Source organism: Vanessa cardui, chromosome 27 (assembly GCF_905220365.1).
Source record: "Vanessa cardui chromosome 27, ilVanCard2.1, whole genome shotgun sequence".
NCBI classification, from domain to species: domain Eukaryota; kingdom Metazoa; phylum Arthropoda; class Insecta; order Lepidoptera; family Nymphalidae; genus Vanessa; species Vanessa cardui.
In genome coordinates this window covers 793,025-809,769 of record NC_061149.1, presented here as the reverse complement: position 1 = coordinate 809,769, position 16,745 = coordinate 793,025, and the positions used below count along the sequence as shown (strand labels likewise).

Genomic DNA, 16,745 nt, shown 5'->3' with positions numbered 1-16,745 from the left:
AAATATAAATAAAATAAAATCTTTTTTCCAATTCTTCTCGGTATTCTACCATCCGAAACATTAGTTTTGCGCCCATTGAAATGGACCTGTAAATCGTGATCGCGTTCGTCCGAACATACTTTTGATTTCATTTTAAAAATATCTTTAATGCTTCTATGATACAAGAATATTGCCTGATATTGTTTAGTTTCATATAAAATTTTCTATAAAATCGATACATTATTGAACAAATTATTTTCGATAGCAAAAAAATAGCGAACATTTATATAAGTCTTTGACTACTAACGCACTTATTCTTATTGCTTTTGCATAACAATTCATTTCAAAATCAAAATAAACTTTATTCGAGTGGGCTTTTACAAGCACTTTTGAATCGTCATTTAACAATTAAGTGAAGCTACCACTGAATATCATACAACATATATCATCATGCCCAATATTTATCAAACCAAGCGTTATAGAAATCAATTTTACTAGCTTACTATGATCATATGAGTTAAATATGATGTGCGGTCAGGTAAGAAAAAGTTCGTCACCTTAAGATCTATTTTCGCGTGCTCAGTACGAGCGATAATCTGCTTTACCGATCGAGAATGACATATTGTGTCGCAATGATTCGATGTTTAGATTCAAAAGGCACTAAGAGTTTAAGACTTGATAAAGGAATTAATTTGAAAACTGACGAATGTGCTCTTACTCTGACTGTACATGCCCGCGATACCTCGTCAACAATGGACTCGCCTTAATATGATCTTTTAAAATGACAATTGATTATGAGATCCGAATTGAATGTTAACTAAAATCTTAAAGTGAAAGTGAGTTGCTTTTTCGCTTCTCGTCTTCATCATATAAAACAAAGTCGCTTACCGCCGTCTGTGTCTATGTATGCTTAGATCTTTAAAATTAGGCAACGGATTTTTTAATAGATAGAGTGATTCGAGAGGAAGGGATTTGTATATAATACATTGACAATATAGTAAAGAAACACTGATAGTTTTACAAGTTTGTAATGTGATGTCGTAAATAAACAAATTCTGTAGTGTATTTAGTATCTACCCTACTATGTATTTCGAAAATATTTATTGACAAATCCAAAAAGGAAAAAACTTAATTTTGTTGCTGATTTGAATGAGTAACACCATCCAATGAATTCACTTTCAAATTACGTAACATTTTAACGTCCGTCTGTGACTAACCTAACTAGACTGTCGACTTCAAATCAATATATAATAAAATTGGAGTTTTTTACTTAATGCAACATAGGAAACTAATGATAATCTATATCGATTCGGCCGGGAAGCGAACCCGGGACCTCGGAGTGGCGTACCCATGAAAACCGGTGTACACACCACACGACCACGGTCGTCGAATCGCATTCCCTCTCAGGGTTTTTTCTAGTATGTTGTACTATTGACAAATCATGACTAATGGGTTAAATCAACTGCACATTTATTGCGCTTTCAGTATAATTGATCATTAACGCCAATTACATATAACACCTTGGTACTGATAGTGATCAAACGGCATGTTGGTGGGCGGAAATATCAACACAGCCAGACACAGAAGCAACTAACCTTAAGAATAATGGTATTAGACTGGTACTTTGGAAATCCTAGACTTTTCGATAGTTTTTTTCTTAATAACCCTACCCTTTCATATTCTTTCGGAGAGGAACATATTGTGAGGAATGCCTTGAGCATGGATGTGGTTGGATATAGAGGTAGAGGACGCAAGAAACGATGGATGAATTGTGTGTGACGATATGGTTAGAAATAATGTTACTTGTGAGATGACATCTGACAGAGAGGTATGGGAGGAGAAGACATGCTGCGCTGACCCCAAGTAAAATTGGGATAAGGGCAGGAGTGATGATGACCCTTTCATATAATGTTGTCTTAAATTTTCGCGATTATTACACATTGAATTAAAATAGACAAATGCCACCTTAGTCTACCCGTGACCATGAACACTGCAAAGTGCTCGAAACGTCGGAATGTCAAAAAGTAATATACGCGATTCAAATCCGTTATAACTAGTTTTATTTCAACCCTTTCATATTCTTGTTTATTTTAAGTTTTGTGTTTTGTTTTTTTTTTTTATTTGAAACATAACGTCTGTAGTGTATCACACTGTACACGAATTTCGTTCCTACGTTTTCTGAATATTTTGTGAATATGCCGATGGTATTTCGAAAATCTATAAATAAATACCCATAGTTGCTAACTAAGACAGCGTGATATCATGTACAATAAGCAAGTCATTGTTACATTAAACTTTCATTATTCCCATATCTATAAATATGTTCGCTTAAAACCATTTAATTAATTTCAAGTTATAATGTTATAAGAACACTAAGTAAACCGGCGGCCTTACAATAATAATAATACATATTTATTACAAGTATCATCGACTCATTTTGTTAGTAATACAAAAAAAACTTAAATGTCTATGTTAGTACTTAACCTAAGGCTATCTTAAAAAATTTGAATCTAAGATATGTGAGTCATCTCTGCGCCATTCCATTAGAAATAGTGCAGCAGTGACCCTCATACATATGTGCAGTCCAGCCTGCTCGCGATTAGTTTCAAGATACTGTTGGTACCCTGTTTGGTTGGTTGGTTGGTATATTTATTTATTTATTTATTTATTCTTTATTGCACCCAATCTTACAACTAAATAATAACATTTTAGTTACATAAAAGTTGCATGAGGTGCAACAGGCGGCCTTATCGCTAAGCAGCGATCTCTTCCAGGCAACCTTTGGGTAAAGGATCATGATATTGAATTTAATGTTTACCCGTGCCTAAATTTATAAAACACAAACTGACCCCTCTACATCTACCTAGTCTATAACCTACCAGCCAAATTTCACATTTGTAGGTGTCATAGTTACTGAGATTTAGTAAGTAATTAATTAGTATTTCGCTTTTATATACATTACTAGCTGTTACCTAGCTGCTCGCATAGAAGATATGAATATATTTACAATTATCATCCTCTTGCCCTTATCCCAATATTATTTGGGGTCGACGCAGCATGTGTTCTCCTTCCATATTTCTGTCTGACGTCATCTCACAAGTAACATTATTTCTGACCATATCGTCTTTCACACAATCCATTCATCGTTTCCTTGGTCGTCCTCTACATCCGTCCACATCCATGCTCAAGGCTTTTCTCACAATATGAATATATTTACAAATTACTATAAATAATTATTATGTATACTTTAAATATTACATTGATGCAATACCACTTTGTTTACACTTTTCTCCAATCAAAAAGTAGCCTATGTCCTATCTCAGGCTCTAGACTATTTGTGTAGCAAATTTCATTTAAGTCTGTCCAGTAATTTTGACGTCAAAGCGACACAGACAGATTAAGTAATTCAAATTAGTATTCGTTTTATTAGATTTAATTAAGATATGATATCAATACCAAGAATGTTAGCCTTCTGCCACATAATCTTAGTTCACTATGTCACAACGTACAGTCAGAGTAAGAAAACGTTCGTCAGTTTTCAAATACATTCATTTATCAAATCGTAAATACTTAGTGCCTTTTGAAAATAAAACACTAAACTGACTGAGCTTATAAAATTAAACTTACATAATATAATAACATAATCAAAAAAATCAAAATCAAAGTATACTTTATTCAAGTGGGCTTTTACAAGCACTTTTGAATCGTCATTTAACAATTAAGTGAAGCTACCACCGGTTCGGAAAGTAGATTCTACCGAGAAGAACCGGCAAGAAACTCAGTAGTTACTCTTTTTCAACATTTAAAAAAATACAGTCATGTTAGTTAATTTTTAAGTTAATACAATTATTAAATTAATATATCCTGCCTGGAAGTCAACAGGTATTAATTCCACGCTTTTTTATCATCTACAAAATCTTGTATCGAATAATACGCCTTTTTCACCAATGTATTTTTTATGAACGATTTGAATTTACGAGACGGCAAAGTTAAAAATGTCTGTGGAATTTTATTATAGAAATGGATACCTTGCCCCAAGAAAGATTTATTGACTTTGCGGAGTCGAAAACTTGGCGTTATAAGCTTATCCTTACTTCTAGTGCATATACAATGTTTATCACTGATTTTATCAAAGTTATCATAGTTCGAAATAGTGTAACATCTTTGGACTACGTCTATTTATATCAACATGAAATCTTTTCAATGGCGTAATTAGTCATTACAATTTAAATTATACATGATATCTTCTACTGAATTGTCAAAATATGTCTGTCAGTGAAGTTGTAGTGTTTAATTCGCCATCAACAAGAAAGTGTATTGCTTTTACACTGTGTCATATATTCTCATTTAGGTAAAGGAGATTATCGCGCATAGTTAGCACACGAAAATAGATCTTAAGGTGACGAACCTTATCTTACTCCAACAACAAACATTCAACAACAGCCTGTAAATTCCCACTGCAGGGCTGAAGGCCTCCTCTCCCTTTGAGGAGAAGGTTTGGAACATATTCCACCACGCTGTTCCAATGCGGGTTGGTGGAATGCACATGTGGCAGAATTACTATGAAATTTGTCACATGCAGGTTTCCTCACGATGTTTTCCTTCACCGCCGAATTATAAAGACAAATTAAGCACATGAAACAGCGGTGCTTGCCTGGGTCTAAACCCGCAATCATCGGTTAAGATGCACGCGTTCTAACCACTGGGCCATCTCGACTCTTATTATTATCTCGACTCTTATATCTTACTCTGACTGTAGCTATTTGTTCTACACGACGCTGATTTATCTCTGCGTCTGTAGTATATTATATCGTAGTTTCCCTGACCTTCACCTCTTTGACAATAAAAATTCCCAATTGCTTGATTTTACCCAGGAAAACATAATATCTACTTGCACGTAATATTATAATTAAGAAGGTAACTCTGACTGTCCGTCTGTTACGCTAATATACCTAAACTATTATACAATTTATTCTTATTTTTTTACGCTGACTAATATTATTTTTTTCTATATAGAATATATAGAAACATTTGGTAATTGAATATTATATTTAATGTAATCTACGTAATTATATATCATTTCAATATAACATAGTATAAAACAAAGTTGTCGCTGTCTGTCCCTATATATGCTTAGATCTTTAAAACTACGCAACGGTTTTTGATGCGGTTTTTTAATAAGTAGAGTGATTTGAGAGTTAGGTTTTGTATATAATTCATAGATAATATAGTTAAGAAATAAGAGATGATCTCGGGTTTAAGCCCAGGCAAGCACCACTCTATATATGTGCTTAATTTATGTTTATAATTCATCTCGTGCTCAGCGGTGAAGGAAAACATCGTGAGGAAACCTACACATGTCTAATTTCATCGAAATTCAGCCACATGTGCATTCCATCAACCCGCATTGGAACAGTGTGGTGGAATATGCCCCAAACCCTCTCCTTAATAGGAGAGGGGGCCTGAGGGTTTGAACTCGAAAGTATCAGTTAAGTTACACGCGTTCTAACAACAGGGCCTCGTGTTGATACGAGATCGCTAAGGTGGAAATGCGTTGTCCCAAGTGCGAAATAAAAATAATCACCCAAAAACGCATAGCAGAAGAACTATGCCACTAATTTATATTCTTAAAAAGTTTAAACAGCGTCGATCATAAAATATTCTACGATACGCTCATGACGATAGAGAATCTGAAGGTGAAAGCAATATCCTTCGATGAGTTGTACAATTGCGAGAATCAGTGCTGCCTTATTTCACCCTGGGATGATTAGAAATCGACATTTAACGACCCAGAGATGTGACGTCATCAATGTCAATGGTATTATCATTTTTAAACCACCAAGAGTTTATGTTCTCATATGTAAATAATGCTCTTTCACCAAAAAAGTCTTTCGAAATTATTTTATCAAATTGGGAGACGAAAACAACTGATGTGAACGAAGCAAGGGGAAATCCTTTGTATTTAAAAACTAGTAATGTCTATTTTATTATTTGTTATTCCAAGACAACCCTGGTTTCACAGAATGGTTATGCGAGGCAGAAAATGTCTCAAATTTGGATGTTTGGAGATCAAGGTAGTGCTGGTAAAACTTGGAATTTTGAAAAAATTTACCGCAAAATTAAACTTATTTTTTAATTTCCATCTTTAATTAAAAAATAATAATAAGCGTAGTATAAAGTAAGGGGAAAAGAAGTTGATTGCTATAGAAATATATACCTAAGTTACAAGACAGCCGGCTTCGGAACCGGTTAGTGGGCGCGTACCTTAGGAATGTAGGTTAGTAGCCCTTTGCGCTACACATTTATAACATTATATTATAAACATTATAAATCGCTATGAAGTATCTCATTTAATAGTTTTTGCTTAAAAAAATAATTCGTGTGAATAAAAATTTCTTTGTGTGCGGTGGCCGGTGGGTCCATTGGTCGCGAGCGAAAATGGACCCACCCTATCGTGTATCAAAACAGGACATAAATGAAGCTCTTTCCGATCAGTACCTCATACCCATGTATGTGAACAAGAAGTAAGGATAATCTTATAACGCCAAGTGTCCTTCGCTAAGTCAATAAATCCTTCTTGGGCCAAGATATTCGTTTCTATAATCAAATTCCACAGATATTTTTAACTTTGCCGTTTCATAAATTCAAAGAACTTGTAAAAAATACATAAATAAGCGTGGAATTAATACATAGTCACTTCTAGGTCGGATAAATTATATAGGTACATACATATTATAATTGTGATTAACTAACATGACTGTATTTTAATATAGTTTGTTAAATAACGATTCAAAATAGCTTGTAAAATCCTACTTGAATAAAACACATTTAGATTTTCTTTATCTAAAATTAATATAATAATAATTTACGATTAAAATTACCTTAAACCAAGGAATGTGTTCCACTTTCCAATATTTTTAGGTGAGGTGGATTACGGTCCAGTAAACTACGGGAGGCATTGTTATAGCACATCCCAATCTCATGAGTGAAACAAATAAATTACTATGACATTCAATCGACGCGATATCATTGACGAATTGGTGAATAAACATACTCATTATGGATTCGATTCATTATGAACTTTAGATTTAAAATTATGAGTAGTGGAGCAGTTTTGTATCTTGCTTTTCCTTATTCCTTATCCTTACATATTATAAAACGAAGTCGCTTACCGCTATCTGTCTGTATGTTTACTTGGTGGTAGGGCTTTTTGCTAGAACGTTTGGGTAGGTACCACCCACTCATCAGTTATTCTACATCCAAACAACAGTACTCAGTATTGTTGTGTTCCGGTCTGAAGGGTGAGTGAACCAGTGTAACTACAGGCACAAGGGACATAACATCTTAGTTCCCAAGGTTGGTGGCACATTGACGATGTTCCTTACATCGTTAATATTTCTTACAGCGTCATTGTCTATGGGCGATGGTGACCACTTACCCTCAGGTGGCCCATGTGCTCGTCCGCCAACCTATACCATAAAAAAAAGAATATAAGCTTAGATCTTTAAAATTCCGCAACGATTTTGGATGTGGTTTTTTTAATATATAGAGTGATTGGAGAGGAAGGTTTTTGTATATAATACATATCTTTACACAGTATAAAACAAAGTCGCTTACTACTGTCTATCACTATATATGCTTAGATATTTTATAAATTTATTTTTTATTTTATAAATATGAGACAACATCACATACATTACTCTGATCCCAATGTAAGTAGCTGAAGCACTTGTGTTATGGAAATCAGAAGTAACGACGGCACCACAAACACCCAGACCCAAGACAACATAGAAAACTATTGGTAATCTACATCGACCCGGCCGGGAATCGAACCCGGGACCTCAGAGTGGCGTACCCATGAAAACCGGTGTACATACCACTCGACCACGAAGGTCGTCAAAATTTTTTTTAAATTACGCAACGGATTTTGATGCGGTTTTTTTAATAGATAGATTCAAGAGGTTTATATTTATAATACATGCACATTATAGTAAAGAAAGAATGTTTATTTTAGAGGTTTCTATAGTTATATAAATAAACACATTTTTTGCACATGCATTGAAAATTCTGGCTGAACCAAATGAGAACTAAAATAATGTACTACAGTGTTGTACACCTTGAACAGGTCTTCAAAAAGTGGACGATGGTCTAAGAGTTATCTTGGGTCTTTGGGCTATCGCCCAAAATAATAGTATTTTATATAACAGATTTAAAAGGTAGGCATATAGCGGTGGGTCGAGATAGCCTAGTGGTTAGAACGCGTGCATCCTAACCGATGATTGCGGGTTCGAACCCAGACAGGCACCGCTGATTCATGTGCTTAATTTATCTTTATAATTCATCTCGTGCTCAGCGGTGAAGGAAAACATCGTGAGGAAACCTGCATGTGACAAATTCTGCCACATGTGTATTCCACCAACCCGCATTGGAACAGCGTGGTGGAATATGTTCCAAAAACCTTCTCCTCAAAAGGAAATGGAGGCCTTTTAGCCCAGCAGTGGGAATTTACAGGTTGTTGTTGTTTTGTTGTTTGTATATAGCGGTTTGTATTGTCTAATGGCCAAAAAAGCTGTAAACGTTCTAAGACATTCTATAGTATTTTATACCGTTTATATGAATCAGAAACTACTTCAGGGACAATTTCAAAAGAAACTTTCGAATAAAGCATAAATAGACTTTCGAAAATGCGGCTTTAATACGTCATGCGGCATAAACTACAAGGTACCACCCTCGAAAGAGCTGTAATCGACCTCAGTAAAAAACTTTGCAAAAGAGCTATATATCGTACATCATATGCCATCACATCATATACACAAAATTTGATTAAAGACAGTAAGAAATTCTGCCCCAAATCGCACCCTAACTGTAAGCTGTTTAGAAGTTCCGTCGATACATAGTATAAAACAAAGTCACTTTTTCTGTCCCTATATCTTTAAAACTACACAACGGATTTTGATGCGGTTTTTTTTTTAATAGATAGTGTAATTCAAGGGGAAGGTTTGTGTATATAAAACATGAACAATATAGTAAAGAAACACTGACAATTTTAGAAGTTTGCAATGTGATGTCGTAAATAAACAAATTCTTTAGTATATTTAGTATCAGCATTTCACCTGTGCGAAGCCAGGGAGGGTCGCTAGTATATTATATTATATAGCCATATGTAGTACATATGTATATGTAAACTATTTGAAACGTTAGTCTGAATTTTAATTAAGTTAAATCTCCTTCGTGAGATCTTGTACTTAAAATTAATAATACTTAATAGACCGTCAGTTTAGTTAGCTTATAGGTAGAACTTTTGATCTCGCTGTATTGGGTTAAATCGGGTTATACCAACGAAAAGTACCTGAATATATAACTCAAGTAGTGAAAGTAGTCTGGGTTTAGGAAGTTTGAAAGGTCATCCTCCCTTGACTCAGAAAACACGTAACACTTCTATTTATACGTTTTTCTCCAACGCTCGCTTCGTGTCATATGCCCTCCCAATATGACAATAAGCAATGACTAATAATTTTACGTCATAAATACACAAGTAATGATTTTGGAAGAATATAATAACTATTACTTGATATTAGAGCATTTCGATCGCCATACTGTAACCCTTAGTCTGTGGTAATTACTTATATAAAATTAATAAACTCTTAGATCATAAGACTGATAGCTAATTAGAGAAGGGATGGTGCCCACAGCTTACCAACAAGTGGCACATTTCCCAGTATGCCTACCTATTGTATACGTCATTATCATTACATAGTATGAAACAAAGTTGCTCACCGCTATCGGTCCTTATGTATGCTTAGATCTTTAAAATTAGGCAACGGATTTTGATGCGGTTTTTTTAATAGATAGAGTGATTCGATAGGGAGTATTTTGTATGTAAATCACGGACAACGTAGGAAAGAAACACTGATAATTTTAGAAGTTTCTAATGTGATGTCGTAAATAAACAGATTCCGTTGTAAATTTAGTATCTGTATTGCACGTGCGAAGCCGGGGAGGCTCACTTGTTGTATATTACATAATATTTCGCACTCATATAGTGGTATTATAATCCACACATACATACATGAACATACTTCAATAGGCTATTTGACTGGTTTTTAAAATTCATTTTATATTATTTAGTAGAGGTTAAGGAACCCAGTTAAAGTTGCTTTTTTATTTAATTCCATATTTAAATAACGCGCGCAAACGCTACTTGGACAATATGGCGCTACAATCGGTGACGTCACTTCCCTGTATTTTAATCTGTGGCACATATAGCATGCTTGCTATATGTGATAAATAAGGTTTGGTTGGGTTGGTACGGTTAAGGTTTGGTTTGTAAGGTTAACAAAGCAAGTGACTTCATCATAAGCCCGGCCAATCAGGAGCATTGTATGTCACTTGACAAACGTTTAATTTATGGACTTTTGGTTAAATTAAGTATTATTATCAACTGTCGTTACTAAATAATCATAATATGTACTGATTACAATAATTTACTCTATATTTCGCATTGTCAAATAGCCCATTCAATTGAAAAACACGTTGCAGTGTGGCGCGAGAAACTTGGCATGGAACCAACGATATACCAATTCAACACTTTGAGCTTTTGTGTTTACGTTTTTCAAACATTACTCTCTAACTGTATTTAGCAAAAGTGATATGTTTTTTTAAATGAGGTGATCCGTCAAAGAACCAAAGTCATCGACATAGCCCACCGGATTAGTAAGCTGAAGTGGCAGTGGGCTGGTCATATTTGTCTCAGAACCGACAACCGTTGTGGAAAACGCGTTCTAGAGTGGAGACCGCGTCTCGGCAAACGTAGTGTAGGACGTCCTCAGACACGATGGAGTGACGATATACGCAAGGCGGCAGCAGGAGCTGGATGCGAGTAGACGGAGAAAGACCACAGTGGCGTGCGCTTGGAGAGACCTATGTCAGCAGTAGACGGGTACGGGCTGATGATGATGATATGTTTTTGCCTTTTATCCTTGACTCTTAAGGTCCTGGGTTTAAACCTCGATATCAGTAAAAGCGCGGAGTCAGACTGTTGATACCACTGGCCCTACAGGGCGTAATATATGAAACCATACGAGGGCCTTCATTCAGAGACTCAGAATTTATGGGTTATTTTGGTTGTCTGGAAGAGATGGCTAATAAGTCCGTCCAATATATAAATACAGTCGGGGTAAGAAAAGGTTCGTCACCTTAAGATCTATTTTCGCGTGCTCAGTGTGAGCGATAATCTGCTTTACCGATCGAGAGTGACATATTGCGTCGCAATGATTCGATGTTTAGATTCAAAAGGTACTAAGAGTTTACAACTTGATAAAGGATTGAATTTGAAAACTGACAAAGGTTTTCTTACTCTGACTGTAACATTCTTAATCAACATTTATTTACTTAATGTTTTGTATTTTACTAATTTTGTTTTACTTTTTTTTCTATGTCTTCCTTTATTTTTGTTTATGGTGTACAATAATGTATATATCATTCATTCATATACGGCCGCAGATCCCGGTCTTTAGTTCAAAAACCATATAACGTAACCCTTGGCTACTAAAGTCATCGGGTTTTTCAACCGACTTCAAAAAGGAGGAGGTTATCAATTCGTCTGTTTTGTTTTATGTTTGTTACCTCATAACTTTTCACTGGGTGAACTGATTTTGATAACTTTTTTTTGTTTGAAAGCTAGTGCTTCCCATGTGGTCCCATTTTTTTAATACTGTAGGGTTTACTTGGCTGACACCGACTCCAAAGATAACAATAACTAGAACTACAAAGTTATATAATCGTACATCGACTTTTAAGTAGCCTAATATTATTCATTTCATTTTACTTAGGAATACTCTAAAAAATATATTGAATATGCAATTATTTTTATTACTTTTTAGTGCATGTGAATTTGTTTTAAAATATTGTTTTGTTTGAAGTCGGTTTTCCTTTTTGTTAGTTTTTATTTACCTATCGAAAGAATCGCAAAATGGGCGGTCAAATATATGACAGTAAAACATCAAACTATCCTATCTTCATGACTAAAGACTCGTCCGTAGTTCAGACGATTCACGCGTCATAATACAACACTACTCCACTTAGCGACTGAAGTATGCCCACTTTACTTCCAATACAGATATTGACAATTTTACTTGCATTTCCAATATCAACGCCAAATTTTGCGGTAATCAATGATAAATTCGACAATTAAATCCCTAAGTTGTATGTATGTCTTAACTTCTCCAATGTGTGGAATAAACTATAGTCAAATCAGCAAATGGTTATGGTAAAAAAATCAAAAAATCAAAATAAACTTTATTCAAAGGCTTTTACAAACATTTCTGAATCGTCATTTAACAATTAAGTGAAGCTACCACCGGTTCGGAAAGTAGATTCTACCAAGAAGAACCGTTAAGAAAATCAGTAGTTACTCTTTTTCAACATTTAAATAATACAGCTATATTTTATATATTATTTAAAAACTATATATAGTATGTAATATATCCTGCCTGGAAACAACAGGTATTAATTCCACGCTTTTTTTATCAACCGACTTCAAAAAGGAGGAGGTATTCAAATCGTCTGTAATTTTTTTTTTTTTAATGTTTGTTACCTCATAACTTTTTACTGGGTGGACCGATTTTGATAATTTTTTTTTTGTTTGAAAGGTAGTGCTTCCCGTGGGGTCCCATTTTAATTTTATTTTTTTCCGATGATGGTATCCGCATGAAAACGACATAAGTCTTAAATTTGCATTATGTATGTGCGCGATAAAGGTGAATAACTCAAAATTGGTTGGCACAATTTTGATGATTCTTTTTTTATTATAAAAGATACACTTTAAGGGTACTTTGGTGAAAGTTTGGTAAGGTTCTAAGCATAGGATCCATGACAAATTAAAGGAACGGGAGGGAACGGAACAATTCTGAGGAGCACGTTAGCAATACTCGGTCGAATCTTTTATTTATGGGTTACTTGAATATTTGAATCATCTTCCGGAACGTGGTTATGTTCATGTAATTGTCATAATCGAATATTATAATCAACTAGCGACCCGCCCCGACTTCTCACGGGTGCAATACTGATACTAAATATACTAAAGAATTTACGACATCACATTGCAAACTTCTAAAATTGTTAGTGTTTCTTTACTACATTGTTCATTTATTATATACACAAACCTTCCCCTTAAATTACACTATCTATTTAAAAAAACCGCATCAAAATCCGTTTCGTAGTTTTAAAGATACAGGGACAGGGAAAGCGACTTTGTTTTATAATATGTATTGACGGAACTCCTAAACGGCTTACAGTTAGGGTGCGATTTGGGGCAGAATTTCTTACTGTCTTTAATCAAATTTTGTGTATATGATGTGATGTCATATGATGTGATGTCATATGATGTACGACATAGCATACGAATAGCTCTTTTACAAAGTTTTTTCATATTGTTTTTTGATAGACATAGTATAGGGTTGGCTGACACCGGCACGAAATATAACAATAACTATAACTACGTTATATAATCGTAAATCGACTTTTAAGTAGTCTAATATTTTTCATTTCATTTTAGCTAGGAGGACTCTCAAAAATATGTTAAATATTCAATTATTTTTATTACTTTTTAGTGCATTTTTATTTGTTTTAAAATAGTGTTTTGTTTGAAGTCGGTTTTTCTTTTTGTTAAAATTTTATTTATCATGTATATAATCTTGTAACGAATAATATGCCTTTTTACCAATGTATTTTTTACAAACGATTTGAATTTACGAAACGGCAAAGTTAAAAGTGTCTGCGGAATTTCATTAGCAATCACCAGAGTCGGATTTAAAGATCTGGAGGCCCCAGGGCCACAAAGAAGTGGGGGCCCTAGACAAACAGAAGCGTGAACACCCTAATAATTATATTATTATGAATTAATTAGTTTTTTTTTATTTCAATCAGTAAGCTATGATTTGTTTCGTATTTGTATCGGTAACTTTTAAAATATTAAATAGTAACATTATTATAATTTGACTATATCTCTCAATTTGACTATATCATATATGTATTTGTTAACTTGCTGAAAGCTGTGGCCCCCTCCCATTTGGAGGCCCCAGGGCAGATGCCCCGGTTGCCCTCCCTTAAATACGGCCCTGGCAATCACAAACGCTTACAGACTATAACGCTGTAAGGAATATTAAAATATATATTTAACTGTCAATTAATCTTCAGGAACTAATATGTTGCAACTCGTACTAATCTTTATTCCACTCGAGACACTTAAGAATACTTAGTGCCAATCCTGATTATATAATTACAATATGATGGCAACACCCTTCTAAAACACTTTCGCCTGTGATTACATTAATATAACGTGCAGTGGTCGACTAAGTGTTATAAGAACACTAATCATGTTCCTTAGAATACTTACTAATTATAAAAAAAAAAGAAATTGAGTCGAGATGGCCCAGTGGTTAGAACGCGTGCATCTTAACCGATGATTGCGGGTTCAAATCCAGGCAAGCACCGCCGATTCATGTGCTTAATTTGTCATTATAATTCATCTCGTGCTCAGCGGTGAAGGAAAACATCGCGAGGAAACCTGCATGTGACAAATTTCATTGAAATTCTGCCACATGTGCATTCCACCAACCCGCATTGGAACATCGTGGTGGAATATGTTACAAACCTTCTCCTCAAAGGAAGAGGAGGCATTGAGCCCAGCAGTGGGAATTCACAGGCTCTTGTTGTTTATAAAAAAAAATAACATTTATTTTTTAAATATTTTATAAGTCCTGGACACTCGCTTAAATGTATTTAAATATTAGCTGTGTCCGTGACCTTGTAGTCGTTTGAATTAAACAATTTTTTTTTATTTTTGTAGCCATAGTTACTCTTTATTATGTCAGTTATCTGCCAGTGAAAGTCTCGTCAAATTCGGTCCAGCTGATCCAGAGATTAACCGGAACAAACAGACAGACAGGCAAAAATTATAAATGTTGTTTTGGTATATGTACCGTGTATAAATACATATGCATTGAGTCAAAAGGGCTATTTTAATATTACAAACAGACACTCCAATTTTATCATATGTATAGATATATCTATAAAAACAGACAGATACTTAATTTTATTTATTTGTATACAAGTTAATGCAACTAAGTAGGTATATTTATCTACTATAATTAATTCTAATTTACTAGGTTAGGTCCAAGTTTCTCACCGATTCAAAGTTTCTATATAACCAACCGGTGAACACAAGCGAAATAACATAGAACGATCGAAATTTCTATAACTCGATTTGAATGAGGTATATGTTTTACATTACAAGCGTCGATATAACTTTAAATAAAAGCTTCTAAATAAAGGAGGCACAAGGGGGGATAGATTTGGGAGGAAAAAGGAGTTATATTTCCCTATACCCAGATACCATAGCTGCGAAACTGCTCCGTTGCAAAAATATTCACAAAAATATACATGTATATAATGTATTTCATTCATTAATTCATTGAGCGTTTTAGCAAATGACAAATACGTTATTTATGTTACATCCCTATCGAATTTATACGAGTTTATTTTCTCGAAAACGGTGCAGTTTCGCACGAGTGGTATTGATAATCAAGTTAATTTTTGTACCCTGATTGATACAACATTTTGCTTCCCAACAGTGTTGAAAATAAATTAAAGTAAACTTTCTTTTCACTGACAGACTCTATGTCAGTAGAAATAATCTGATTATGCCATACATTTGTTGGTTTATAGTTATGACTAATTGCGCATTTGAGTCCTAAGCGTTGCGAGACTATTGTAAGCAAAATGCTTTCTACAAATTAGTATAATTCATTTATTAACAAATCACACTTATCCGTTAATTCATCAATGTTAGAATTATATTTATATTTGTGATCAGTTAAAAATAAACCGCCATTTTTATTTATGTCCTAAACTTAAAAGCCCGCCAAAAACTATTTATCTTTTTCCACAGAATATAAAATCTAAACTTCGGTCATAAGTCGATTACGAAAATTAACTTTCCATTCCAGTATGCATAGCTATTTTTGGTTCCAAATATAAAATTGTAACAGTTGCCACAAATTGTTATGGGTAGGTACAATACAATTCAACTATTGGGAGACAAACGCCTACATTAATATTCTTTAAACTATAAATGTGAATGTTCGTACAGTATTAATGAGTTTTGAGTACCTATATAGTTATTTCACATAGTTAACCTTATTTTCCATATGAGAAGATTAACTACTAATTACATAGGTTTTTTCACGGTACTTTTCGAAAGGTTCTACATTTTATTATTTTATTTATTTCTTTCTACATTTGGAACCGGTGCTACCCTTGCTTTGAATTTTAATTCAAATGTTTTAGAAACCGACTTTTATAAAGAATATTATAAACTGAATAATTTGTATATTGTTATTTTAATTACTTTGAATTGTACTCCATATAAGTTTAAAAAGTAGAGTATGTTTGGCTCTATATCACAACTTAGTCGTAAAGTAATGACATTACATAGCTTTTAATAATTATTGGTTTATAATATTCAATTGCTTAGCATCAGTTTAAATTAATTAGTTTAATAAATACAATACAAACGCATTCTACTTAACAAAACGATTTTATAATTATCGATTATTTTTATAACTTCTGAGATTCAAATTGGAACACACCAATATTAACATTGCTGTGTTACTTGCACAAAACTATAATACTACGTAAATTAAGAGACTAAAGTTAAAAAATTAACTGTTTCACAATGTATAAATGATTTCACATCTTAAAGTCAC

At 33.9% G+C, this 16,745-nt stretch overlaps 1 protein-coding gene across 2 annotated transcripts in view; it reads right to left on the bottom strand.

Moving 5' to 3' along the window:
• Positions 1-16,745, bottom strand: part of LOC124541103 — an 89,842-nt gene that overhangs the window by 72,488 nt on the left and 609 nt on the right. The gene's annotated exons all lie outside the window — the stretch shown is intronic.